Source organism: Pristiophorus japonicus, chromosome 15, assembly GCF_044704955.1.
Source record: "Pristiophorus japonicus isolate sPriJap1 chromosome 15, sPriJap1.hap1, whole genome shotgun sequence".
NCBI classification, from domain to species: domain Eukaryota; kingdom Metazoa; phylum Chordata; class Chondrichthyes; family Pristiophoridae; genus Pristiophorus; species Pristiophorus japonicus.
Genome location: NC_091991.1, coordinates 3,613,318 through 3,639,878, shown reverse-complemented (window position 1 = coordinate 3,639,878; position 26,561 = coordinate 3,613,318).

The window sequence follows — 26,561 nt, the reverse complement described above, 5'->3', positions numbered from 1 at the left end:
ATAGCATGAGTGAGGAAATCTGCAAACTGGTCGGACACAAACTGTCACATTGTCCGTGATTGTGACCTCTGGGAGGCCCCACTTCGTGAACATACGCTGCAGAATAGTGACAATCGTTGATGAGGTCACTGAACTTGTAGCGATTTCTGGCCCTTTGGAATGCAGGTCATGTACTGCAACAAGGAAACACTGGTGCTGTGGAGCTGCGTCAACTGGACCGAAGGTATCCAGCTGAAGTTGTTGCCAGGTCTCTGTGGTCATGGAATGGGCTTCATTGGCGCTGGTCGGATGTTTGTGGCCTTTTCGCTCAGACTGCATGCTTCACAGTGTGAGACAGACTCCTCGATGCAAGTGTCAATCCCAGGCCACCATACTGAATCACAACATCTCTGCTTCATGCAGACAATGCCAGGGTGTCCATCGTGTGGCAATAAGAGAACACGCTGTTGAAGCGACTTGGGAATTACTGCTCTACCACCATGAGCTAGGCAGCCATCGTTCCAAATGGAAAATTCATCGCAAAGTAGGTGGAAGGTTTTCAGCTCTTCCGGAAATTGCTTAGGCCCCTCCGTCTGGAGGAAGTGACACATGTTCTGGAGCGTAGCATCACGCTGTGATTGGTTTTGAGTTTGTCGCAGGAGACAAGGTTTCTGATGGACTGAGTGATGATTGATGTGACATATGTCATCATCTGTGAACAAATCAGCACCAGAGTCCGAAGCAGGTGTTGAGTGGCTGAGCATGTCAGCTACATGCTTGCGACTGCCAGCGATGTACTGCACATCAAAGTTATACTGATGATTGGCTGATTTGTAGTGGGCTGTGCCCAGATCCAATTGTAGTGAGTAGCGTAGTTAACGCTTGTTGATCCGTACGGAGGGTAAATTTCCTGCCATAGAGGTAGATGTGCCAGCGTTCACATGTGTAGATGCAAGCAAGTGCTTCGCGTTCCCCTGTAGAGTATTTACGTTCTGCAGACGAGAGCATGCGAGAGGCGAAGGCTACTGGGCGTTCCAGGCCGTCGATCCATTGCGAGAGCACAGCACCCATGGCAGTGCCTGATGCATCTGTGGTGACGTACGTCGTAGCATTGGATCAAAGTGCGCGAGGATAGGAGGGGATGTGATTTTCCCGTTGAGCGTGGTGAATGCCTGAGCCTGGGAATCGGTCCATTCCCAAGGGACGTCCTTGCCCAGCAACTTGCGAAGTGGTTCGACAATGTTTGCGTAGTATGGGACGAACTTCAGATAGAAGTTGCAAGTGGCGAGGAATGATGAAAGTTCTTTGACGTTGGTAGCCTCCTGCAGTCGCTGGATCGTGTCAATGTTGTCAAGTGTCAGCTTGACACCTTGTGCTGTGAATATAGACCAGAAAGTTTATTTCTCCAGCAGTGAATGTACACTTATCGGCATTAAGTGTAATGTTATGTGTAGCAAGTCTAGCCATAACTGCATGAAGTCACTGGTCATGTTCTTCCATTGTCCATCCATGGATGACGATATCGTCAAGCAGATTGAGGGCTTCCTCTATGCCTGCTAGCATAGTAGTGACAATCTTCTGGAATGCACTTGGTGCAGAAGATAGTCCGTAGGGCATGTATCAGTCGATACTGATACAGACCATCATGCGTCGTGAATCCCATGAGCGGTTTGCTGTTCTCCGCTAGGGGTCTTTGCAGGTAACTGCGGCGCATATCGAGTTTCGTAAAAACTATTGAGCCGTGGAATTCTGAAGACAGTTCGTCGATGGTAGGAAGAGGGTACTTGTCGGGGATGATGGCCTTGTTGACCTCTTTCAGGTCGATGCACAGGCGGATCTCCCCATTTTTACGTCAAGCAATGACTGAGTTCGAGATCCAGGGTGAGGAGGTGATGCTCTCAATAATTCCCTGAGATTCGAGCCGCGTTAATTCTGCGGATACTCGGTCGCGAACCGTGAGTGGGAGACGGCGAAGTCACTGCGTAACCGGTCTGACAGAAGGGTCAACGCGGGGACGATGGCAGAATTTTGTTGTCACTCCAAACCCTGTGAAGATTGAGGGATACTGCTTGTCAAAGTCCACCGTGTACACAGGTGTGCCGGTTGGGTCGTAAACTTTGAACCCAAACTTGTCAAAAAGGTCAACACCCATGAGGCTTCGTCCCATCGCGACATAAAAGGAAACGTTCTCCAATGTTATGTCCTTGTCGCATATCGGGACAGGTATGACCCCAAGTCCCACAATTGTGGAGTCGGAGTACACAGGCAGAGTGGAAGTTGCGGGCTGCAGTTGACGGTGCGTGAAGTGGGTTTTGTACACAGCCTTGCTCAATATGGAGACTTTGGCTCCAAGGTCAATGAGGAGGCAGCAGGGCATGCCGTCAATGTTTACATCACAGTCCTTGAATTTGCCCAAACCGATGTATGAAATGTAACTAACGGTGCAAACCATGTTGGGTTCATCGCTATCGGGGTTGTCCACATGTTGAATATGCTGCGATGAGCGACAGACACGAGCAAAATGGTTCATTTTATCACATGTAGACCATTTCTTCCCATGTGCAGGGCAGTTAGGACTCTTTGCTGAGTGTGATTTGTCCCCACAGTTAAAGCAGTGGGAGTTAGGCCCGCGATCTGTCGTGGGTGGCTAATTACTAGTCCTGGGTCTCTGCTGTGATTTCCGCTTTAGACAAATGCCTTGCACATGGGCTGTAGCTGCAGTCTGCTGCACGGGGAGCAGGGGATCTGATCGCTTTTGAATTGGAAAGCGCTGATTCGATTCGGATGGTCAAAGTAGTTGCTTTGTCCAATGTCAATTTGTCATCCTCCATTAACAAACGTTCCCAAATGTGGGGGATCATTGTTTTCTCAATAATTTGATCCCTGATCATTTCCTCTCTGAGTGCCCCAAAGTTACACGTAGCGGCCAGTTCAGTTAATGAAATGATGTACTGTTTGATTGGTTCACAGTTCCCTTGCCCCCTTTGATGAAATTTGTATCTCTCCATCATGATACTTTTCCCATTCCTTATCAACAAGAGCAGACATTGACAACGAGATTCAACACCGCCTCCAGTGCGCCAGCGCAGCCTTCGGCCGCCTGAGGTAAAGAGTGTTCGAAGACCAGGCCCTCAAATCTACCACCAAGTTCATGGTCTACAGGCCTGTAGTGATACCCGCCCTCCTGTATGGCTCAGAGACATGGACCATGTACAGTAGACACCTCAAGTCACTGGAGAAATACCACCAACGATGTCTCCGCAAGATCCTTCAAATCCCCTGGGAGGACAGACGCACCAACGTTAGCGTCCTCGATCAGGCCAACATCCCCAGCATTGAAGCACTGACCCACACTCGATCAGCTCCGCTGGGCAGGCCACATTGTCCGCATGCCAGACACGAGACTCCCAAAGCAAGCGCTCTACTCAGAACTCCTTCACGGCAAACGAGCCAAAGGTGGGCAGTGGAAACATTACAAGGACACCCTCAAAGTCTCCCTGGTAAAGTGATACATCCCCACCGACACCTGGGAGTCCCTGGCCAAAGACCACCCTAAGTAGAGGAAGCGCATCCGGGAGGGCGCTGAGCACCTCGAGTCTCGTCGCCGAGAGCATGCAGAAATCAAGCGCAGGCAGCAGAAAGAGCGTGCGGCAAACCAGTCCCACCCTCCCCTTCCCTCAACCACTGTCTGTCCCACCTGTGACAGGGACTGTGGCTCTCGTATTGGACTGTTCAGCCACCGAAGGACTCATTTTTAGAGTGGAAGCAAGTCTTCCTCGATTCCGAGGGACTGCCTATGATGATGCTGATGACTTTTCTTTGGCCCAAAATATTTCTCTAGGACGCTGACCGCTTTGTCATGTCTTCAATTTGGCCAAAGGTGCATTGGCCTTTGGTGCCGAGGCAGTGGGTAAGTATTGCACAGCGACGAGCTGGTGTTACGTTGTCTCCGTCTAACCCACTCGCTGTGATGGATGTAGAAAAACTTTTTATACATCTCGGCCACGGAACTGGAGGGTCCCCGGGTGTGGAGAGGTAAGGCGTGGGGGGCATGGGGGGTGGGGGAGTGCAGTATGGAGGTTAATTTGATTCATCCTCATCGCCAAATTACGTTGTGTACATAAATTTTTATGTATGGAGAACGAGTCAGACTGAAATTGTGAGCACAAAGTAAAGTGTGACCTTAGTCTTTTATTGCAGGTCTCCAGAGTGCCTCTCCAGCCTGTGAGGCCTCCTTAAATACCTGTGCTCCCAATTATGGGATTATGGGATCCCTTGGGACTCCAGGGGATGAGCCCTCTACTGGCTGTACAGGGTAAATACAAGTCCACATATGTAACAACACTCCCCCCCACAAAGTCAATAGTGTAACTATTTACAATGTGAGTCGATCTGGGGCCCTTCTTGCCCTGGTTGATCGTCTCGGTGTGAAAGCTGGTGTTGTTGAATCATTTGTTGGGCCCTCGCTGGGCTGCTGTGCAGCTGGCCTTGCTGGGCTGCTTGGTGTGTTGGGCCCTGCTGGGCTGCTGTGGATGATAGGTTCTGATGGGTGCCGGTTGCCACTGGTGTGTATGTTGGGGGATTAAAAAAGATAGGGTCCAAGGTGGGTTGCTCAGGGTAGTCCGTGAATCTGAGTTTGATTTGGTCCAAGTGTTTCCGGTGAATGAGTCCATTTGAAAGTTTGACCCGAAACACCCTGCTCCCCTCTTTGGCCACGACAGTGCCGGGAAGTCACTTGGGACCTTGTCCATAATTCAAAACAAATACTGGATCATTGATTTCAATCTCGCGTGACACATTTGCACGATCATGGTATGCACTTTGTTGAAGCCGCCTGCTCTCTACCTGTTCATGTAGATCAGGGTGAACTAACGAGAGCCTTGTCTTAAGTGCTCTTTTCATGAGCAGTTCAACAGGTGGGAATACAGTGAGCGAGTGGGGTCTCGTGTGGTAGCTAAGCAGGACTCGGGATAGGCGAGTCTGCAGTGAGCCTTCAGTTGCCCTCTTCAAGCCTTGCTTGATTGTTTGCACTGCTGTCTCTGCCTGACCATTGGACGCTGGTTTAAACGGGGCAGATGCGACAAGTTTGATCCCGTTACGGATTATGAATTCTTTGAACTCAGCACTGGTAAACCATGGCCCGTTGTCGCTCACCAGGACATCGGGTAGGCCGTGTGTGGCAAACATGGCCCGCAGGCTTTCAGTGGTGGCAGCGGACGTGCTAGCCGACATTATCTCACATTCAATCCACTTGGAGTACGCATCTACAACCACAATGAACATTTTACCCAAGAACGGGCCTGCATAGTCGACGTGTACCCCAGACGATGTTTGGAGGACCAAGACTATAAACTTAGCGGCACCTCCCTGGGTACATTGCTTAACTGCGAGCATGTATTACATCTGTGAATGCAGAACTCTAAGTTCGCATCGATACCGGGCCACCACAGTGGGATCTGGCTATCGCTTTCATCACTACGATGCCTGGGTGGGTACTGTGGAGGTCATTGATGAAGGTGTCTCTGCCCTTATTGGGAACCACTACATGATTGCCCCACAGAACGCAGTCTGCCTGTATAGACATTTCATCTTTACGCCGCTGGAACGGCTTTATCTCTTCCTGCATTTCCAGTGGGACACTGGACCAGCTCCCGTGAAGCACACAGCTTTTGACTAAGGACAATAAGGGATCCTGGCTTGTCCAGGTTTTGATCTGCCGGGCAGTGACGGGTGATTGCTCACTCTCAAATACTTCCATAATCATGGCTAGATCTGTGGGCTGCGCCATTTCCACCCCCGTGGTGGGCAATGGCAGCCTACTGAGAGTATCGGCACAGTTTTCTGTGCCTGGCCTGTGGCGGATGGCGTAGTTGTATGCAGACAACGTGAGCGCCCATCTCTGGATGCGGGCCGATGTGTTGGTATTTATCCCTTTACTCTCGGAAAACAGGGATATAAGTGGCTTATGGTCAGTTTCCAATTCGAATTTTAGCCCAAACAGGTATTGATGCATTTTCTTCACCCCATAGACACACACTAATGCTTCTTTCTCAATCATGCTGTAGGCTCTCTCAGCCTTAGACAGACTCCTGGATGCATAAGCAACCGGTTGCAGTTTCCCAAAATCATTACTTTTTGCAATACACACCCGACACCATATGACGACGCATCACATGCTAGTACCAAACGCTTACATGGATCATACAACACAAGCAATTTGTTTGAGCATAACAATTTTCTCGCTTTTACAAAGGCATTTTCTTGGCTTTTTCCCCAACCCCATTTGTCCCCTTTTTGTAGTAAGACATGCAGGGGTTCTAACAGTGTGCTAAGACCCGTTAAGAAGTTACCAAAGTAGTTCAGGAGTCCCAGAAACAACTGCAGCTCCGTCACGTTCTGTGGTCTCTGTACGTTCTCAATTGCCTCCGTCTTCGTGTTTGTGGGCCTGATGCCGTCCGCCGCAATCCTCCTTCCCAAGAACTCCACTTCAGGTGCCAAGAAATCACACTTCAAGCATTTTAACCTGAGCCCCACGCGGTTGAGTCAACTAAGAACCTCCTCCAGGTTCTGCAGATGCTCGACTGTGTTCCGACCTGTGACCAAGATGTTGTCCTGGAAGACCATGGTGTGCGGGACCGACTTCAGTAAGCTTTCCATGTTTCTCTGGAATATCGCCGCCGCTGATCGAATTCCAAACGGGCATCTGTTATAAATATAAAGACCTTTGTGCGTGTTGATGCAGGTGAGGGCCTTCGATGATTCCTCCAGTTCCTGCGTCATGTAGGCTGAAGTCAGATCCAGCTTCGTGAACGTCTTTCTTCCCGCCAGCATTGCAAAGAGGTCATCGGCCTTTGATAGTGGGTATTGGTCCTGCAGGGAGAAACGTTTGATAGTTAGTTTGTCATCGCCACAGATTCTGATGGTGCCATCTCCCTTGAGGACAGGAACGATCGTGCTGGCCCACTCGTTGAACTCGATCGGTGAAATGATGCCCTCTCGTTGCAGCCGGTCTAGCTTGATCTCTACCCTTTCTCTCATCACGTACGGAACTGCTCTCGTCTTGTGATGGATGGGTCGCGCCCCCGGAATTAGGTGGATCTTCATTTTTGCTCCTTGGAATTTTCCGATGCCTGGTTTGGACAGCGAAGGGAACTTATTTAAGACCTGGGCACACGAAATGTCATCAGCGGGCGATAGCGCTCGGTCATCTTCCCAGTTACAGCTCCTGCCGAGCAGCGTGGGACCATCGTCCAGTACCACCCAGAGTGGTAGCTTGTGCACCGCTCCATCGTCGCAGACCTTTATGGTAGCACTGCCGATTACGGGAATCAATTCTTTCGTGTAAGTTCTTAGTTTCGTACAAATTGGAGTTAAGACTGGCCTTGAGGCCTTGTTGCACCACAGTCTTTCGAAAGTCTTTTTGCCCATGATGGACTGGCTCGCACCCGTGTCCAGTTCCATTGACACCGGGAGACCATTTAGTTCAACATTCAGCATTATCGGGGGACAACTCGTGGTGAATGTGTGCACCCCATGTATTGTGTTCCTAACACAGATGAGGCTTCACACAGGGAGGTTAAAGTAACAGTGATCTCAGTCTTTAATAAGGCACTCCAGAATGAGGAACAGGCCTTAGGGGCCGGCTTATATACAGTGCTCCCAAGGGATGCTGGGATCCCTTGGGACTTCAGGGGATGCACTCCCTGGTGGCGGAACATGGGAGTGCATGCTTTATAGATACACAACATCACTCCCCCCCAAAGTCAAAGTGAAAACTATTTACAAGGTGAGGCGGTCGGGAGCCTTTCTTTCCCTGGTGAACTGTCTCGGTACAAATGTCTGTTCTGGTGTGTTGGCTGTGCCCTCGCTGGGCTGGCGTGTTGTTGGCCCTGCAGGGCTGCTGGGTGAGCCTGGCCTTGCTGGGCTGTTGGGCGTGATGGGTTCGATTTCCTGGTCCGGGGTGGTGTCGTTGATCCTTTGGGGGTGTGTTGTGGGCTCGAAAAAGGTGGTGTCTGCTGTAGGTTGTTCAGGGCAGTCTGTGAACCACAGCCTCGTTTGGTCCAGGTGCTTTCTGCAAATTTGTCCATTGTCTAGTTTGACTACAAACACCCTACTCCCTTCTTTAGCTATCACCGTGCCCGCGATCCACTTGGGACCATGTCCATAGTTTAGCACATACACAGGGTCATTCAGATCAATTTCCCGTGACACAGTGGCGCGACCATCGTTTACATTTTGTTGCTGCCGTCTGCTCTCTACCTGATCATGCAGGTTGAGGTGAACCAGCGAGAGTCTGGTTTTAAGTGTCCTTTTCATGAGTAGCTCAGCCGGGGGCACCCCTGTGAGTGAGTGGGGTCTCATGCGGTAGCTGAGCAGTACTCGGGACAGGCGGGTTTGGAGTGAGCCTTCTGTGACTCGTTTAAGGCTCTGTTTGATTGTTTGTACTGCCCACTCTGCCTGCCCATTGGAGGCTGGTTTAAACGGGGCCGAGGTGACATGTTTGATCCCATTGCGGGTTAGGAATTCTTTAAATTTGGCACTGGTGAAACATGGCCCATTGTCACTGACCAGTATGTCAGGCAGGCCGTGGGTGGTAAACATGGCCCTCAGGCTTTCAATGGTGGCGGTGGCGGTGCTTCCCGACATTATTTCACATTCAATCCACTTTGAAAAAGCATCCACCACCACCAGGAACATTTTACCGAGAAACGGGCCCGCATAGTCGACATGGATCCTCGACCATGGTCTGGAGGGCCAGGACCACAAACTTAGTGGTGCCTCTCTGGGCGCGTTGCACAACTGAGCACACACGCTGCATTGCCGTACACAGGATTCTAAGTCAGAGTCGATACCGGGCCACCACACGTGGGATCTGGCTATCGCTTTCATCATTACTATACCCAGATGTGTGCTGTGGAGATCAGAGATGAACGTCTCCCTGCCCTTTTTTGGGTAGCACTACGCAGTTACCCCACAACAGGCAGTCTGCCTGAATGGACAGCTCGTCCTTTCGCCGCTGGATCAGCTTGATTGGCTCTTGCATTTCAACAGGAATGCTGGCCCAGCTCCCATGCAGTACACAGTTTTTTACTCGGGACAGCAGAGGATCTTGGCTGGTCCAAGTCCTAATCTGGTGGGCCGTGACAGGTGATTTATCATTTTCAAACGCTTCCATGACCATCAACAAGTCTGCGGGCTGTGCCACCATCAACAAGTTTGCAGGCTGCGCCATTTCCACCCCCGTGGTGGGCAATGGTAGCCGACTGAGAGCATCCGCACAGTTCTCGGTGCCTGGCCTGTGGTGGATGGTATAGTTATACACTGATAGCGCGAGTACCCACCTTTGTATGCGGGCTGAGGCATTAGTATTTATCCCCTTGTTTTCAGTGAACAGGGATCTGAGGGGCTTGTGATCGGTTTCCAGCTCAAATTTGAGGCCAAACAGGTACTGATGCATTTTCTTTACCACGAACACACACGCTAATGCCTCTTTCTCAATCATGCTGTAGGCCCTCTCGGCCTTAGACAAGCTCCTGGAAGCATAGGTGACAGGTTGCAACTTCCCCACAACGTTAGCTTGTTGTAATACACACCCGACTCCGTACGACGACGCATCACATGCTAGCACAAGTCTTTTACACGGGTTATACAATACAAGCAGCTTGTTGGAGCATAAAATGTTTCTGGCTTTCTCAAAAGCAATTACTTGGTTTTTCTCCCCATACCCAGTTCTCACCTTTGCGCAATAACACATGTAGGGGCTCTAAGAGGGTGCTTAACCCCGGTAGGATGTTAACAAAATAGTTGAGGAGTCCCAGGAACGACCGCAGCTCCGTGACGTTCTGTGGCCTGGGCGTGTTCCTGATAGCCTCTGTCTTGGCGTCTGTGGGCCGAATGCCGTCCGCCGCGATCTTTCTCCCCAAAAACTCCACTTCTGTTGCCATGAAGACGCATTTCGACCTCTTCAGCCGCAGCCCTTCGCAATCCAGTCGCTGGAGGACCTCCTCCAGGTTTTGTAGGTGCTCGGCGGTGTCCCGACTCGTGACCAATATGTCGTCCTAAAAAACCACCGTGTGTGGTCCCGACTTGAGTAGGCTCTCCATGTTTCTCTGGAAGATCGCTGCAGCCGACCGAATTCCAAACGGGCATCTGTTGTAGATGAACAGTCCCTTTTGGGTGTTGATGCAGGTGAGGCCCTTCGAAGACTCCTCCAGCTCCTGTGTCATGTAGGCTGAAGTCAGGTCGAGCTTGGTGAATGTCTTGCCTCCTGCCAGGGTCGCAAATAGGTCGTCTGCCTTAGGTAGCGGGTATTGGTCCTGTAGCGAGAAACGATTAATAGTTACTTTATAATCGCTGCAAATCCTGACCGTGCCATCACTTTTGAGTACTGGAACAATCAGGCTGGCCCACTCACTGAATTCCACTGGGGAGATGATGCTCTCGCATTGCAGCCTGTCCAGCTCGATTTCCACTCTCTCCCTCATCATGTGAGGTACCGCTCGCGCCTTGTAGTGAATGGGTCGTGCCTCTGGGACCAAGTGGATCCACACCTTCGCCCCGGAAAAGTTTCCAATGCCTGGCTCAAAAAGGAAGGAAATTTGTTAAGAACCTGGGTACATGAGGCCTCATCGACATGTGATAGCGCTCGGATGTCATCCCAGTTCCAGTGGATTTTGCCCAGCCAGCTCCTTCCAAGCAGTGTGGGGCCATCGCCCGGGACAATCCAGAGTGGCAGTTTGTGCACCGTGCCCTCGTAGGTGACCTTGACCATGGCGCTGCCCAGGACAGTGATAAGCTCTTTGGTGTACATTCTCAGTTTCGCGTGGATGGGGCTCAAGGCTGGTCTGAGTGCCTTGTTGCACCACAGTCTCTCAAACATCTTTTTACTCATGATGGATTGGCTAGCGCCAGTGTCCAGTTCCATGGCTACGGGTAAGCCATTCAATTTTATATTTAGCATTCTAGGTGGACATTTCATCGAAAATGTGTGCACCCCGTGTACTTCAGCATTTGCATCCTCTCTCTGAGGCTCGAAATTGCTTTGATCCACCATGGACCGATCTTCCTCTGCCACGTGGTGGTTAGTAGGTTTTGCAGAGCTTGCAGCTCATCTGCAAGCTCGTTGGAGGTGCCCCATTGTTCCACAGCTCTTGCAAACATACCCTTTGAAGCGGCATGAATAGGCTGAATGGAAGCCTCCACAACACCAACAAGGTGTGAATTGCCTTGCATTCATCCTTTGTTGGGTACTCTGAGTCATCTGGGTCACCTGAGGCCTGCTGGCAGTTGCAGACTCGTGGGTTCTGCCCTGTGCATTTCTGCTCGCAAACACAGTTCCAGTTAATTTATGAACATAACAAGTGGTGTTATCACTGGTGGACATAAATGCCTGTGCTATCGCAATGGCCTTACTGAGGGTTGGTGTCTCTATAATCGAAAGTTTTCGTAGGATGGTCTCGTGGCCAATGCCCAGTACAAAAAAGTCTCTGAGCATTTGCTCCAGGTAGCCATCAAACTCACATTGTCCTGCAAGTCGCCTTAGCTCGGCGACGTAGCTCGCCACTTCCTGACCTTCAGATCGCTGGCACGTGTAGAACCGATACCTCGCCATCAGTACGCTCTCCCTCGGGTTAAGATGCTCCCGAATCAGTGTACACAGCTCCTCATACAACTTATCTGTCAGTTTCACTGGAGCCAGAAGATTCTTCATGAGGCTGTAGGTCGGTACCCCGCAGACCGTGAGGAGGACCGCTCTCCTTTTTGCAGCGCTTCCTTCTCCGTCCAGCTCGTTGGCTACAAAGTACTGGTCTAGCCGTTCGACATAAGCTTCCCAGTCCTCACCCTCCGAGAACTTCTCCAGGATGCTCACAGTTTGCTGCATCTTTGTGTTGGATTCATGTACTCGTCGCCAGTTGTTGTGTTCCTAACACAGAAGAGACTGCACACAGCGAGGTTAAAGTAACAGTGACCTCAGTCTTTATTAAGCCCAGAGTGAGTAACAGGCCTTTGGGGCCGGCTTATATAAGCTGGGATCCCTTGGGACTTCAGGGGATGAGCTCCCTGGTGGCGGAACATGGAAGTGCATGCTTTACAGATACACAACAACATGTACCTCTGCCTCCTCAGTCTGAGGCTCTGGTTCATCGTGATCCTCCGCTGATCTGCCCTCCTCTGCAACATGGTGGTTTGCAGGTTTAACAGGATTAGCAGCTTGCCTGCACATACATTGGAGGTGTCCCATTGTTCCACAGCCCTTGCAAACATACCCTTTGACTCGGCATGAATGGAAATGATGAATATCCCCACAGCGCCAACAAGGTGTTAATGGCTTTGCAATCATCACCCTTGATGGTGGACTCTGAGACATCTGCGGACGTGTAACTGCAGGCATGTGTGACCTGCCCTGTATTTTGCAATTCGAAAACAACATCACTTTGTTCACAGTACTTGTAGCAGCGCTTGTGTGCTGAGAGATTTGCTTAGTATTGTCACTGGTGGCAATAAACGCCTGGGCTATTGCTATAGCCTTACTCAAGGTTGGGGTCTCTACAGTCAAAAGTTTGTGAAGTATGGTTTCATAGCCAATGCCAAGTACGAAAAAGTTTCTGAGCATGTGCTCCAAATGTCCTTCAAATTCACAATGTCCTGCAAGGCGTCTTAGCTCGGCGACATAACTCGGCACTTCCTGGCATTCAGATCTTTTGTAGGTGTAGAACCGGTACCTTGCCATCAGAACGCTTTCCTTCAGGTTCAAATGCTCTCGGACCAGTGTGCACAAATCGTCGTATGATTTCTCCGTGGGTTTCGCTAGAGTGAGCAGATTCTTCATGAGGTCATACGTTGATGCCCCACAGACGGTGAGGAGGATCGCAGTTTGTTTGGCAGCATTTTCTTTCCCATCTAGCTTGTTGGCCATGAAGTATTGGTCGAGTCACTCCACAAAAGTTTCCCAATCATCTCCCTCCAAGAATTTCTCCAAGATGCCCACTGTTCTCTGCATCTTTGGGTTCGCTATCTGTATCTCGTCACCAGTTGTTATGTATGGAGAAAGAGTCAGACTGAACACAGCGAGCTCAAAGAAAAGTCTTTTATTGCAGGTCTCCAGAGTGCCTCTCCAACCTCTGAGGCCTCCTTAAATACCTGTGCTCCCAAGGGATTATGGGATCTCTTGGGACTCCAGGGGATGAGCCCTCTGGAGGCTGTACAGAATAAATACAAGTTTACATATATAACAACATAAATACAAGTGGTTGTTTTTGTTCCATGACTAGCCGCACATGGAACAACACATTTCTTCCAAAGGTTTCGCATCCAGTTTGCTCAGGTTCGTTGCCGTAATGACTGCCCTGTTTACGTAGACAGCCGATTGGTCTGACTCACAACTCGCAGCACGTCCGCCAAGAGGTGATGGGGTGGGCGGGGATGGTAGTCGCACCACCATTTCTAGCAGACGCGAGTATCCTGTTAGATGTCAACCTGGTCTTCAGCGGCCGGAGCTCTGACCTCCTGCTCGCGGGGCTGGTGCCAATTAATAATCCCGATTTATTTGGTTTGTGATTATTAAATCTCTCCTCCCAACTTTAACCTCCATCTATCTCCCGCTTTGCGTTTCTGCACTGTCTTGGGTAGCGCTGCCTCCAGTGTCTTTGTCATGTATCTTACATTATTATATATAACTGTGTCCTAGCATGCTATACATGACTGTAATAAGATATCACCTGTAACCACCAGCATACCTTACCACCAGGGGTGCACTTGCAAGAGACAGGTATATAAGGACAGGTCTCAGGCAAGTGCAGCATTCCAGAGCTGTGAAATAAAGGTGCAGGTCCAGAGTGACCTTGACTTCACTACATGCCTCGTGTGAATCTGTACTGAGGGGACAGGACTTTACAGTGGCGACGAGTTACGGGATTACAGAATCCACAGAATGGCGAACAACGGATCAGATGAAAAGTACAATGCGGGAGACAATTGGGAGGACTTTATAGAAAGGCTCCAGCAAAGCTTTGTAACTGGTTAGGCGACGATAAGGCAGACAAGAGAAGAGCCCATCTCTTGACCAGCTGTGGCTCGAAAACATACGCTTTAATGAAGGATCTGTTGGCACCCGAGAAACCAGCAAGCAAGTCGTTTGAGGAGTTGAGCACACTGGTGAGAGATCACCTGAAGCCAGCGAGCAACCGACACATGGCCAGACACAGGTTCTACAACTACAGACGCTGTGTGGGCCAGAGCATACCCGACTTCGTGGCGGAACTTCGGAGGTTGGCTAGTTTATGTGAGTTCTCTGATGAACTGAGGAGAGAAATGCTGAGAGACTTTGTCTTTGAAGGAATAGGCTACGCAGGCATATTCCGAAAGCTCACAGAGACCAAGAACCTGACCTTAGAGGCAGCAGCACTGGTTGCACAGACATTCTTGGTAGGGGAAAAAAAAACGAGGTTGATTTACAATGCAGGTACGACAACTAACGAAATATTGGAACAAAATTAGACCTTACATCTGCATATATGACGCAAGAATTAACCGAGGAATCCAAGCTACTCACCACCATCAACACACATCGAGGCCTTTTCATGTACAATAGATGCCCATTCGGCATCAGGTCGGCAGCTGCCATATTCCAGCGCAACATGGAGGGTCTGCTCAGTCCATCCCGGGGACGGTTGTATTTCAAGATGACATACTTATCATGGGCAGGGACACCGACTCCCATCTCCGTAATTTGGAGGAAGTACTAAAGTGGTTGGATCGGGTAGGCCTACGAGTCAAGAAATCCAAGTGCCTGTTTCTCGCACCCGAGGTTGAATTTTTGAGCAGAAGGATAGCCGCTGATGGAATCCGCCCAACAGAGTCCAAAACAGAAGCAATTCGCCTGGCACCCAGGCCCCGGAATGTCTCAGAACTGCGTGCCTTTCTCGGGCTACTCAATTACTTTGGGAACTTTATGCAGAACTTAAGCACGCTGCTGGAGCCTCTCCACGTGCTACTCAGGAAGGGGTGCGATTGGTTTTGGGGGGACGCCCAGGAACGCGCCTTCAATAAGGCACGCAACCTTCTGTGTTCCAACAGTGTTTTGACTTTCTTTGACCCAGGTAAAAAGCTAGTTCTCACATGCGATGCGTCAACGTATGGGGTCGGGTGCATTTTGCAACATGTCAATAGTGCAGGCAAATTACAACCCATAGCTTATGCCTCCAGGTCACTTTCGCGGGCGGAGCGCAGGTACGGAATGGTAGAGAAGGAGGCGCTCGCGTGCGTGTATGGTGTCAAAAAGATGCACCAATACCTTTTCGGGGCCAAGTTCGCATTAGAAACCGACCACAAGCCCCTCACGTCCCTCCTATCCGAGAGCAAGGCAATAAACGCCAACGCCTCGGCGCGAATTCAACGGTGGGCACTCATGCTGGCATCCTACGACTATACCATAAGGCACAGACCAGGCACAGACAACTGTGCCGACGCGCTCAGCAGGCTACCCCTGGCGACCACGGAAGGATCTGATGAACAGGACTGTGAGATAGTCATGGAAATCAATGCCTTTGAGTCCACAGGTTCGCCCATGATGGCTCGCCAAATCAGAGCCTGGATGGCCAGCGACCCCACGTTATCCTTCGTCAAAAGATGTGTCCTAACTGGTGACTGGGCAGAGGCTCGCGATGCCTGCCTCGAGAAATTAAAACCCTTTCACAGGCGCATGCAAGAGCTATCACTACAAGCAGACTGCCTGATGTGGGGCAGCCGAGTAGTCATGCCTCTGCGAGGCAGAGAGGCATTTGTCCGGGAGCTCCACCGCGAGCACCCGGGGATCGTTCTCATGAAGGCCATAGCCAGATCCCACGTCTGGTGGCCTGGTATTGTCGCGGACTTGGAGCTCTGCGTCCGAAGGTGCACCATTTGTGCCCAACTCAGCAATGCCCCCAGGGAGGCTCCACTGAGCCCCTGGCCCTGGCCTACCAAACCATGGTCGCGGGTGCACATAGACTATGCGGGCCCATTCATGGGCAAAATGTTCCTCGTAGTTGTAGATGCATTTCAAAGTGGATCGAATGCACTATTTTAAACTCGAGCACAACCTCCACTACTGTGGAGAGCCTCGCAACCATGTTTGCAACATATTGGTCAGTGACAATGGTCCGTGCTTCACCAGCGCAGAATTCCAAAACTTTATAATTGACCACAGCATAAATCACGTCAAGACGGCACCGTTCAAGCCAACCTCCAACGGCCAGGCGGAGAGAGTAGTGCAAATCATTAAACAAGGCACGCTTAAAATCCAAGGTCCCACGCTGCAGGGTCGCCTGTCGCGACTGCTGCTGGCATACAGATCTCGTCCGCACTCACTGACTGGGATCCCCCCCGCGCAACTGTTGATGAAAAGGACTTTAAAAACAAGGCTCTCATTAATCCTCCCAGACATGCACAAAATCGTTGAGGCAAAGCACCGTAAGCTGACTAAGTACCAAGTCAGAAATTCAAGGGGGAGATGGAATGAGATAGGGGACAAAGTGTTTGGACTAAACTATGGCAGGGGTCCCAAATGGCTTGCAGGGACAGTAACAGGCAAGGAAGGAAACAGGCTACTGGTAGTACAAATGGACAATGGCAAAACCTGCCGGAGGCATGTGGACCAAGTCAAAAGCAGATTTACCAACAGCACTGCGGAACCAGAGGCAGACTGCAATGTGGAACTCGCATCACACCTGGTGGACAGACAGAGGGAACAACCTGAGGAAAGGGCAATCCCAACAGACAGCCCAGGTGAGTCAACAACAATCACACCAATCGAAACAGACAGCCCAGGCGAGATACCAGCAACCACACCCAAAGAAAAACAGACACCAAGGCAAACAACTGAACCACAACTCAGACGCTCCACGCGAGAGTGTAGACCACCTGAGAGACTGAACCTATAAAGACAATAAGACCTTGGGGGAGGGTGATGTCATGTATCTAACATTATTATATATAACTGTATCCTAACATGCTATACATGACTGTAATAAGATATGACCTGTAACCACCAGCATACCTTACCACCAGGGGTGCACTTGCAAGAGACAGGTATATAAGGACAGGTCTCAGGCAAGTGCAGCATTCCAGAGCTGTGAAATAAAGGTGCAGGTCCAGAGTGACCGTGACTTCACTACATGCCTCGTGTGAATCTGTACTGAGGGGACAGGACTTTACAGTCTCATTCTTTACTGCCAAATTTCAGCCGCCCACCTTGTCAGCCTGTGGCTCAGTGGGCAACACTCTCGCTTTTGAGTCAGAAGGTTGTGGGTTCAAGTCGCACTCCAGGGACTCGAGCACATAAATCTAGGCTGAGACTCTCAGTGCAACGCTGAGGGAGCACCGCACTGTCGGAGGTGCTGATATTTCGGATGAGACGTTAAGCCGCGGCCCCGACTGCTCTCTCAGGTGGATGTAAAATATCCCATGGTGCTATTTTGAAGAAGAGCAGGGGAGTTATCCCCGGTGTCCTGGCCAATATTTATCCCTCAATCAACATCACTAAAAACAGGGAGTGGCTGAATGAACAGTATAGATGCATTTAAGGGCAAATTAGATAAACACACGAGGGAGAAAGGAATCGAAGTATTGCTGATAGTGTGAGATGAAGTAAAGTGGGAGGAGGCGTGTGTGGAGCATGAACCTGTTGGGCTGAATGGCCTGTTCTTGTGCTGTAGACTTGATGTAAGATTATCTGCTCATTATCACAGTGCTGTTTGTGGGAGCTTGCTGTGCGCAAAATGGCTGCTGCGTTTCCCACATTACAACAGTGACTACACTCCAAAAAGTACTTAATTGGCTGTAAAGCGCTTCGGGACGTCCTGAGGTCGTGAAAGGCGCTATATAAATGCAAGTCTTTCTTCTTTGCTGTTTTAGGCTATGGTACTCTGCCCTCGACCTGTCTCTAGTAAAAGTGAGGCGTCACGAATCCCAGCTAAGAACATAAGAACATAAGAAATAGGAGCAGGAGTCGGCCATTCAGCCCCTCGAGCCTGCTCCACCATTCAATAAGATCATGGCTGATCTGATCATGGACTCAACTCCACTTCCCCGCCCGCTCCCCATAACCCTCGACTCCCTTATCGCTCAAAAATCTGTCTATCTCCACCTTAAATATATTCAATGACCCAGCCTCCACAGCTCTCTGGGGCAGAGAATTCCACAGATTTACAACACTCTGAGAGAAGAAATTCCTCCTCATCCCAGTTTTAAATGGGCGGCCCCTTATTCTGAGACTGTGGGCTAGAACTCCACTTTTGAGCTTATCGCCCAAAAACGGGCGTTATTTCCGGTGTGGGCGGCAAAAAGGGTTTCCAGATCGCCGGCGTCTCGCCCTTTCTCAAAACACCTAGTTTACAGTTTTGAAAATGGGCGTTACCGTGAACGATATCAAATGGGCGGTAGCGTCAAATTTTTTTGACCTTATGCCGTAAAGTGTGGCCGTCCTTAGCAACGGCATGGCAACGCTCGATTCCCGCGATTCAGGAGGTCAAGGGTCACCATGACATGTGCAGAAGAGGAGACAGAGAGAGAGGGAGCTCAGAGGGACTGAAGGTGTGGCTGGGTGGGGTGTGGCTGCTTTGGGAGGAAGGAGGGAGACTTTAGAGCTTCACAGCAAGTAGGCAAACAAAAAGTAGCTGTTACCAGCCACATAGTTGACCGAATTTGGCCTATAATGGAGGGAGAGAATGAGACATCACAGCACACTGTGGAGACTGATGCTGGAGAGAGCAGTGAGGTGGGAGAGGAGCACATTGGAGGCCGCAAAAGAGCCAGGAGGGTCTCGGACGAGGCAACTGCCTCCCTCCTGCAGGAAGTCGAGTTACGCTGGGGAGATTTGACACAGGGAGGGCGTGGGAAGCCCACCCCAAAGGCTTACCAGAGGATATGGACCGAGATAGCAAAGGTGGTCTCGTCAGTGACCAACGAGGTTCGTGAGGGCAACCAATGCCGCAAACAATGGAACGACCTTGTGGGATCAGCAAGAGTAAGTATTACATTGATTTACATGTACTTATGTATTATTTATAATTTGATTTGTAACAGTCATGAGTGACTATCATCAGATGTGAGGTCTTGCACTTTTACCAGGAATGTTTTACTCAAAGTCTGCGGTCACAGTGCACGTCTTTAGGTAAAGAATGATAATAATTATAATAATCATAATTACATCTGTCGGTTCTGTGTTGTATCAGTGTCTGTTACAGTACCTAGCAATGATATCACACAATGATCTCATGCCATGTCGTCCTGTCACCTTTTACAGAAGAAGCTATTGACGATGAGGTCCGTGCAGAGGTGAACGGGTGGGGGGGCCACCAGTCCCCAGCGACATCACTGAGATGGAGGAGCGAGTGCTCGCACTCGTGGGGAAGCACCCCCGGACAGCCCCGGACACATCTGCAGACCCTGAAGTGATGCCACGTGAGTAAAGCTTACACCATTGTGTTATGTAAAGTCAATAGATGCCACACCCACTCATATCCGAACAATCATATATGATAGATGATTTCTAAAAGTGTCATAGAAATAATGCTGGCCTAATGAAAATCATTGTAATACACAATGTGTTGATGGTCATGAAATGTGATGTCTGCGATGATTTTGAGAGCGGTGATGCTTTTGCCGTGCATATGCTGTGTGTAGCGCTGGACTCACCTTGTCACCCTAGCAACCTCTTCTCCTCTAATAACCTCGTTTGTGTTTTGCATCTCAGCCAGCAGCGCGGCCCCAGGCAAGGTCACAGAGGGCAGAAGGTGGGGGCGCGGGGCCCGACTCTCCGGACAATCCTACATCTGGTGCTGAGGAGCTCCGATTGTCGCCCGTCAATCCGCTGGGTCTGTTCTCCACGGATAAGAGCACTGACTTCGAAGAACCTGCATCGCCACGCTCCAGAACCCATTCCACTCCAAGGCCATGTATTGGTCCTCCGGTCATTCCCGCCTCCACTCTGGAGGTACCGGCCCCAAGCACCTCTCCACAGGGCTCCCCATTTGTCCCCAATACGGCGCCGACCCCGCGGAGGCCTCGAGGTTGCGTCAGGTCTGTTCCACGAGTGCGACATGACAGCGGAGAGATGGTACAGTTGTCCAGGAGGACTGTAGACATTGGTGACCAGCTCATCGAAGCATTGGGGGGCATATCCATGCTGGCCACCATGACCGAGTACATTCCGCGGACGGCAGAGGCCCTGGATGCGATAGCCAGGAACACTGCTGGCACAGGCCTCCCAGTGGTCCCCGAGCATGGCACTCCACCCCTAGGTTCCGCACCACCACTGTGAACGACAGATGAGAGCAAGGATAAAGAACAATGTTGCTCCCTCGGCACCCCCCGCTCCCATACCCATGCAACCACCGCATCTGCCTTCATCCCCCCCAATGAGGCACCGCCTGAGGAGCTCCTCAGCCAGGCGCCGTGGAGCGAGGAGGGGAAGGGGTAGAGGTGGGGAGAAGATGGTGGGGGGGAAGGAAAGTGAGGTGCATGTCCGCAGGTGATGGCTGTGTTATATCTCCATCTGGGTGTATGCAATTTGTTGCAATGTATGGGGGCTGGGGACCACGCTCCTGCTTTGCCTTTGTATTCTGTGTTGCTGGACATGTTGAACATGTGATTGATGTCAACGGTGGAAAAAGTGGGGTGTGGGCGGGGGTTGGGTGTTATAGGCTGTGTTACTTATGATTTTAGACCAATGTTGATATTAAACTTTTGTTATTGAACATAACCTTGTTGTGCATTGTCTCAGATAGCTGGACCATTACACACTGGTGATTCCTTACCATGAAAGGGTTAAATACAACTTTACATCAATCAATGTAAACTTTAACTAGCACCAAGATGATGGGCACCATTGATGTCTGAGCTGCACACACACAGCAGTGTGTCAGCGTTGTCACTCACATCAGCGCTCTTTCAGGCAAATCATTCAGATATCAGCTCCTCACGTAAGAATGGGATTTAACAAATGCCAGCCACACCGCTGGCGTCCGTCCCGGTTAGTTCCACATTTTGTGGGCGGTTTTTATAGCGAGCGATATTCTGGGCGATATGTGTGGCAGGTGGTGAAATTGACGCTGGGCGATCTCCATGGCCGCTAGTTTGAGTAAATATGTTCTTCACAACAAAAAACAATCGCTGGCCGTTATTATTGAATTTCGGCGTTAAGTCTGTGAGGAAAGTAACGCTGGGCGATAATATGGGCGTTGAAATCGGCCATTCTGCTGATTCCGCCCCAAAAAAGTGGGCGAGTGGTAATATTTTTTCTCGGCGTTAAGCCCATTGGGAAAATAACGTTCGCCGTTAAGTCTCCGAAAAAAGCCCGTCAGTTTCCATTTTGTGCCAAAATGGGCGATATATGGGCATTATACGTCATTTCAGTGGTAAAATGGGCATTAAGCAGGCAAAACAAGTGGCGGTTCTAGCCCTATGTCCCATAGTTTTAGTTTCCCCTATGAGTGGAAATATCCTCTCTGCATCCACCTTGTCGAGCCCCCTTATTATCTTACAAGTTTCGATAAGATCACCTCTCATTCTTCTGAACGCCAATGAGTATAGGCCCAAACTGCTCAACCTTTCTTCATAAGTCAACCCCTTCATCTCAGGAATCAACCCAGTGAACCTTCTCTGAACTGCCTCCAATGCAAGTATATCCCTCCTTAAATACGGAGACCAAAACTGTACGCAGTACTCCAGGTGTGGCCTCACCAATACCCTGTACAGTTGTAGCAGGACTTCTCTGCTGTGTTCAGACTCCAGCTGGCTGCAGCAGTCATGGCTGAGGATAGATACCATCGCGGAATGCACAGTCCCTGCCGTCTCCCGCTCTCCCCCACTTCCTAAGAGGTGGTTTCATGGGAACATAGGAGTTCATGGGACAGGAAAGGGCCACTGCGGCCCATCTGGCCGGTCACATTCTCCAGGAAATGTCCCACCCCACAGTCCTTCTCCTCGCCCTCCATCAAATGATTCTCCGCGTACGTATTCAACTCCCTCCTGAATTTCTCTGAGACAATCTGCCCCCCTCACTTGAAACCCCACTCCCCACATTCAACACCTGCTGTCGTTGAACTCTTTGGCCTCCATCGTCTCAGTGTGAGGCTACACATCCTCAGAAGGATTCAAAGCTGGAACCCAAGGAATGATGACTCTAGAACGGGTGCTTCCCCACCTCAGCCAGGAGAGTCTTACAAAATTGACAAGACAGCTCACTTTTCACGACAATGCTTGCATGTCGACCAATTCGATTGTGAGAGCAAAGGCGCTCTCAATTAGTAACTCAGCCCAACATCAAACTCTGCTCTCTCCCAGAGCAAGATTGGAATTAAATTAAATACTGAGACTACTTCACATATTTATTTTGCTTTGTGACGTATCAGTTGCAAAGTCCGAAAGCGAGTCTGATTTTGCAGTTTGAACCTGTGAAACCCTTGTTTATATAACTTCTTTTTTTACAATTTGAACATGGCCAGAAAATCTTCTGAAAGATCCAAGATAAATATTTGCTATGATAAGTGTCCAAGCTTTTCCAGCTGCCAATCTGATTAGGCAATTTCTCTCCCAGCCACCAGCACGTTGAAATCACTCCATTTTGTGATCAAGAATTTGAGCGCTGAGGAAACTGTGCAGATTGAACACTTGGTGCTTGAGGCCAGCCGCTGCCAGTGATTTATGAGTCAAACACCCCAGCTGCTTGTCCAGCAGCCCAATGAGTACAGCTGGAAAAATACTGCAAACAAGAGAAGGAGAACATTTTCCATGTCATCATTTTAACGGGGTCTAGTTTCTGTGTGCAACTGAGAAGGTATTTTCAATTGCGGGTGATTTCTTTCGTTCCTGGGATGTGGGCAGTGCTGGCAAGGCCGGCATTTACTGCCCATCCCTAATTGCCCCTTGAGAAGGTGGTGGTGAGCCGTCTTCTTGAACCGCTGCAGTCCTTGTGGCGAAGGTACTCCCACAGTGCTGTTAGAACATAAGAATCAGGAGCAGGAGTCGGCCATTCGGCCCCTCGAGCCTGCCCCACCATTCAATGAGATCATGGCTGATCTTCTACCTCAACTCCACTTTCCTGCACTATCCCCATATCCCTTGATTCCCTTAATATCCAAAAATCTATCGATCTCTGTCTTGAATATACTCAAAGACTGAGCCTCCACAGCCCTCTGGGGCAGAGAATTCCAAAGATTCACCACCCTCTGAGTGAAGAAGTTTCTCCTCATGTCAGTCCTAAATGGCCGACCCCTTACCCTGAGACTGTGACCCCTGGTTCTAGATGCCCCAGCCAGAGGAAATATCCTCCCTGCATCTACCCTGTCAAGCCTTGTAAGAATTTTAGGGAGCGAGCGAGAGAGCTCCAGGATTGTGACCCAGCGACGATGAAGGAATGGATGATATATTTCCAAGTCAGGATGGTGTGTGACTGGGAGGGGAACGTGGAGGTGGTGGTGTTCCCATGCACCTGCTGCCCTTGTCCTTCTAGGTGGTAGAGGTCGTGGGTTTGGGAGGTGCTGCCGAAGAAGCCTTGGCGAGTTGCTGCAGTGCATCTTGTAGATGGTGCACACTGCAGCCAGGGGGCGCCGGTGGTGGAGGGAGTGAATGTTGAAGGTGGTGGATGGGGAGCCAATCAAGTGGCTGCTTTGTCCTGGATGGCATAAAGCTTCTTGAGTGTTATTGGAGCTGCACCTATCCAGGCAAGTGGAGATATAAGATTGGCACTGATACATCCAATAGGAAATTCAGGAGAAACTTCTTTAAAAGAAAAAGAAAAACTTGCATTTATATAGCGACTTTCACAACCACCAGACGGTCTCAAAGCACAATTAAGTTGTGATGGTCTGGGAGACACTTTGAGACACCGTATTGTGTTTTTACAGTTTCCCGCCATGGGGTGGCGCCCTTTCGGCGTCAGGAGAGAGGGAGAAGCAGGGACACAGTCAGACATATTTGCTGCTAAACTTTAACTTATTGTCCGTTAGGAATTAGACCTTTGTTAATGTTATGTATGGAGAATGAGTCAGACTGAACACTGTGAGCTCAAAGTAAAGTGTGACCTTAGTCTTTTATTGCAGGTCTCCAGAGTGCCTCTCCAACCTGTGAGGCCTCCTTAAATACCTGTGCTCCCAAGGACTTGTAAATACAAGTCCAGATATATAACAACACTCCCCCCCAAAGTCAATAGTGTAACTATTTACAAGGTGAGTCGATCTGGGGTCCTTCTTGCCCTGGTTGATCATCTCGGTGTGAAAGCTGGTGTTGTTGAATCATTTGTTGGGCTCTCGCTGGGCTGCTGGGCAGCTGGCCTTGCTGGGCTGCCTGGTGTGTTGGGCCCTGCAGGGCTGCTGTGGATGATGAGTTCTGCTTCGTGGTCAACCGTGGTGCCGGTTGCCACTGGTGTGTATGTTGGGGGATCAAAAAAGCTAGGGTCCAAGGTGGGTTGCTCAGGATAGTCCGTGAATCTGAGTTTAATTTGGTCCAAGTGTTTCCGGTGAATGAGTCCATTTGAAAGTTTGACCCGAAACACCCTGCTCCCCTCTTTGGCCATGACAGTGCCGGGAAGCCATTTGGGACCTTGTCCATAATTTAATACAAATACAGGATCATTGATTTCAATCTCGCGTGACACATTTGCGCTATCATTGTATGCACTTTGTTGAAGCCGCCTGCTCTCTACTTGTTTATGTAGATCAGGGTGAACTAACGAGAGACTTGTCTTAAGTACTCTTTTCATGAGCAGTTCAGCAGGTGGGATCCCAGGGATTGAGTGGGGTCTCGTGAGGTAGCTAAGCAGGACTCGGGATAGGCGAGTCTGCAGTGAGCCTTCAGTTGCCCTCTTCAAGCCTTGCTTGATGGTTTGCACTGCTCTCTCTGCCTGACCATTGGACGCTGGTTTAAACAGGGCAGATGTGACATGTTTGATCCCGTTACGGGTTATGAATTCTTTGAACTCAGCACTGGTAAACCATGGCCCGTTGTCGCTCACCAGGACATCGGGTAGGCCGTGAGTGGCAAACATGGCCCGCAGGCTTTCAGTAGTGGCAGCAGACGTGCTAGCCGACATTATCTCACATTCAATCCATTTGGAGTACATGTCTATAACCACAAGGAACATTTTACCCAAGAACAGGCCTGCATAATCGACGTGTACCCTGGACCACGGTTTGGAAGGCCAAGACCATAAACTTAGCGGCACCTCCCTGGGTACATTGCTTAACTGTGAACATGTGTTACATTTGTGAACGCAGGACTCTAAGTCCGCATCGATACCAGGCCACCACACGTGGGATCTGGTTATCGCTTTCATCATTACAATGCCTGGGTGGGTACTGTGGAGGTCATTGATGAAGGTGTCTCTGCCCTTCTTGGGGACCACTACTTGATTGCCCTTCAGAAGGCCGTCTGCCTGTATAGACATTTCATCTTTGCGCCGCTGGAACGGCTTTATCTCTTCCTGTATTTCCACTGGGACACTGGACCAGCTCCTGTGAAGCACACAGCTTTTGACGAGAGATAATAAGGGGTCCTGGCTTGTCCAGGTTTTGATCTGCCGGGCAGTGACGGGTGATTGCTCACTCTCCAATGCTTCCATAACCATGGCTTGATCTGCGGGCTGCGCCATTTCCACCCCCGTGGTGGGCAATGGCAGCCTACTGAGAGTATTGGCGCAGTTTTCTGTGCCTGGCCTGTGGCGGATGGCATAGTTGTATACGGACCATCTTTGGGTGCGGGCCGATGCGTTGGTTTTTATCCCTTTACTCTCGGAAAACAGGCATATAAGTGGCTTGTGATCAGTTTCCAATTCGAATTTTAGCCCAAACAGGTACTGATGCATTTTCTTTACCCCATAGATACACGCTAACGCTTCTTTCTCAATCATGCTGTAGGCTCTCTCGGCCTTAGACAGACTCCTGGATGCATAAGCAACCGGTTGCAGTTTCCCGAAATCATTAACTTGTTCCAATACACACCCGACGCCATATGACGACGCATCACATGCTAGTACCAAACGCTTACATGGATCATACAACACAAGCAATTTGTTTGAGCATAACAATTTTCTCGCTTTTACAGAGGCATTTTCTTGGCTTTTGCCCCAAACCCATTCACCCCTTTTCGTAGTAAGACATGTAGTGGTTCTAACAGTGTGCTGAGACCCGGTAGTTACCAAAGTAGTTCAAGAGTCCCAGGAACGACCGCAGCTCCGTCACGTTCTGTGGCCTTGGTGTGTTCTCGATTGCCTCCGTCTTCGCATTGGTGGGCCTGATGCCGTCCGCCGCAATCCTCCTTCCCAGGAACTCCACTTCAGGCGCCAGGAAAACACACTTTGAGCGTTTTAACCTGAGCCCCACGCGGTTGAGTCAACTAAGAACCTCCTCCAGGTTCTGCAGGTGCTCAACTGTGTTCCGACCTGTGACCAAGATGTCGTCCTGGAAGACTACGCTGTAGAAACATAGAAACATAGTAAATAGATGCAGAAGTAGGCCATTCGGCCCTTCGAGCCTGTACCATTCAATGAGTTCATGGCTGAACATGTAACTTCAGTACCCCCTTCCTGCTTTCTCGCCATACCCCTT